At 31.5% G+C, this 3,400-nt stretch overlaps 1 protein-coding gene across 3 annotated transcripts in view; it reads left to right on the forward strand.

Moving 5' to 3' along the window:
- Positions 1-799, forward strand: part of LOC125031507 (adhesion G-protein coupled receptor D1-like) — a 24,655-nt gene extending 23,856 nt beyond the window's left edge. For all 3 annotated transcript variants that reach the window (XM_047622372.1, XM_047622370.1, XM_047622371.1), the window contains exon 10: positions 1-799. This exon is cut by the window's left edge and continues 1,033 nt beyond it. The gene's annotated coding sequence lies outside the window, so the exon portion shown is untranslated.
- The last annotated feature ends 2,601 nt before the right edge of the window (positions 800-3,400 follow it).

Raw genomic sequence — 3,400 nt, forward strand, 5'->3', positions numbered from 1 at the left:
TTGGAAACGCTAGAGAACCCTCTGCATTATCACGTTTGACTTAGGAATGTTGCACAGTTATAGGTTTGTTTAAAGTTTTAAAACAATATACCAAAAGTGCCTTAGTGTGTGTTTTGCTCATATTAGCTATGAGCACAGTTTATGTGCCTTGAATATTATGATCAATTTGTTATCTGTTACTCGTGTTATGATCTTATCCAAAGCTGATATTTAGTTTAGACTTTACCTTTGAGATTATATATTCTAAGATAGATATAAAAATGTAGAAATGCATGATTGATCTGAAATCCTCATAGAACCAGGGAAGCGATATTCTACATAATTAACATAGACTGAAGCCAAGTTACTCGTAGCTAACCACCAAGACCTTTGCTACCCATGTTAATCTGATAACACCATCTACAGGAGAATATTCTTCCCTGGATCGGAGGAGGAACGGGCCTTAAACGTCCTTGTAGAATAGAATGGATTTGTTTGTCACTAATTGCTTGCCTCACTGTTGTTCTCCCTCCCCCACATTGGTTTACTAAAATATATATGGTTTGGGAATGTTACCTATATTCGTGTGTGTTGTTCAGATTTGATTTATGGTAGGAATATATATTTCTATCGTTTCTTTAGGTATATATTGTGATATTATATTATAAGGGACAATTGGTCAATATATGCATTTGGCTGGATTACTGATAACTATACCAACGTGAAGACCTGTTGGAAATGCAAATATATTCTGACTGTGTGTACCTGTCTGTGTGATCATATAACCAGTTTAAACATGAAAATAAAAGCAAAATTGCAAGACGCATGTTTCACTTTCATGAAGTAAAAATGCAAATAACCTATAGCTAATACAAATGATGAAATGCGAAGAGAATGAAAATGTATTAATAAGTTTTTAGAATGAGAATAAAAATATAAATGTAGATAGTAATAATAGTAATAATAATAACAACAACAATAATGATAATAACACTAATAATAACAGTAATACTGATAATAATAATAATAACATAAACAATTATAATAATAATAATAATGATAATGATAATAATTATATATTGACAATAATAAGAATGATAATAATGAAAACAATAATAACAATAATAAAGATAATAACAACAACAATAACAACAACAACAACAACAATAATAATAATAATAATAATAATAATAATAATAATAATAATAATAATAATAATAATAATAATAATAATAGAAACTGAAAAAGAGGAAATTCGTGTAAAAAATGTCATTCAGTTCTTTTTCTGTATTATTGATGCATATCTGTCTGACAGATCCACTTGTTTTGTAGATTAAATGAGACAGACAAATAAATAGACAGAGGCAGAGACAGGGAGATAAGGAGTGAATGAGATAGAAAAAAAAATTATATATGTATCCAAAAACGTTTAAACGAAAAATATTTCACTGGTAACTGACGTTGTTTAAGTGTGATACCTATCATCACTGCCTTGTGCAATCAATACAAAGCTAATCTTTGCTAAATATCAAGTTAGACCACACTTTAATGCCTAACCTAGAAACGTACATTTGCCAGCATACACACAAACACTCAAATAAAAGTTAAGTCCACAGATAAATTGACAGAAAGGTGGGTAAAAAGATAAATCAATCATAGGGAAGGTAGACAATATATAGACTAACAGAGAAGGATAGATAGGCCGAAAAGCAGATAGGGAGAAAGATGGGTAAATCTCGAAGTGAACAAAACCATTTTTTTTTTTTTTTACATGAAAATTGTAACATCGTCCCTTAAAACGATAACACGATTCTTGTTCCTAATTCCATCAACCAAAAAAGGCAAACCTGCCTCTCAGAAGAACCTCAAGGATTCTGCTCTCTTATCCTGACCGAGGCAAAGTCTTCAAAAGGCTCAGAGGGATACTGGAAGCTTGATGAAGACCTTCCTTCCGCGCGGGAGATCTGAAGGAGATTGCAACTGATAAGCCTACGCCCCTGTTACGCCTTCCTTCGGGGCCTCCTTCCGCCCTTCCACCCAGCACCTCACGGCTGCACGGGGAGCCATTGAATCAAACAGGATCCCCCTTCTGGATGGTCATTCCGCCGTATTAGTTTTTTATGGTACGATTCCTAAGCTTATTTTGCATATTGACGAGAGTACCAACTGGCCCCTGGATCACTATTGAGGGTAATGGCTTGCCGAGGAAGATTCGTTACGGAGGCTGTTGCATAAAGGCATGTATGCTTGTTTCACACGCGAGTTTTTTTTTTTTTTTTTTTTTTATCAGCTCCTCTGAATTGACGCGTCTTCATCTTAACAACAACTTGTTCTTGATTTGTAGAACTTATGACTTGGTTCCGTGTGATCAGCTATCCCCTGATTTAATTTTCAGGTTTTATTACCATTATATCGTTGTTTGATATAAAGGACTTCATTTGCAGACATTGATGATATTGTTGATGATGATAATGAAGATGATGATGATGGTAAAATTAAAATAATGATGATAGTAATAATGATAATGATAATGATAATAAAGATAATACACATAGTATGATAATAAAGGTAATACACATAATAAGATAATACATATAATGACATAGACTTGCCAAGCAGCGAATCCGTCATGAAAATTATAAGCAGAAAACCTTGCATTCAAATGTTCAGAAAACTTTTGATAATTTTTAGTTGAATGTTTCTCACGCAAATTCCGTATCACGTATACCCTTCGTAGAACTGTTGAGTAGATACGCAAAACATAACGCGTCGTTAAAGTTCATTTGAGAAAATTATATAGCAAATACATTTAGTTTTCGAAAAAGAAAGTATTTTGTCATGCACTTGCGTTAACAATGTCCAATTCGTGTTTTTCTTTTTTTTTCTTTCTTAAAAAAAAAAAAAAAAAAAAATTTGCTTCACAATTATGAATTCAGATATTTTCTGTACGTTCTTTGCATTCATTAGGCCACTGATGTCATTTTCTTTCTTCGAATTATGTTTTGGATTGTTAAACATTTTTTTTTTTTTTTTTTTTTTTTGTTCTTACCCCTATAGTACTTTAGATCAATACAGTTTAGGTAATTGAGTAAAATAACATGATAAGCCAATATATGGATTGCAATATTGAAGTCTGCGTCCTGTTCGCAATTAATATAACGTTTAATTTATTTTTCTCTCTTTCACTCATTTCGTAAACTTTAAATGTTGTCAAATGAAGACAGTTCTTATTATAAGTGAATATTTCAAAACTCAGGGTGTTTATGTGCGTGTATTTACGTGTGTTTATATGTATATACCGGTATATATATATATATATATATATATATATATATATATATATATATATATATATATATATATATATATGCGTGGCTGTGTATCTTATCCCCATATTATACTTATAACTTTACAGTTCAGT

Source organism: Penaeus chinensis, chromosome 13 (assembly GCF_019202785.1).
Source record: "Penaeus chinensis breed Huanghai No. 1 chromosome 13, ASM1920278v2, whole genome shotgun sequence".
Lineage (NCBI taxonomy): Eukaryota > Metazoa > Arthropoda > Malacostraca > Decapoda > Penaeidae > Penaeus > Penaeus chinensis.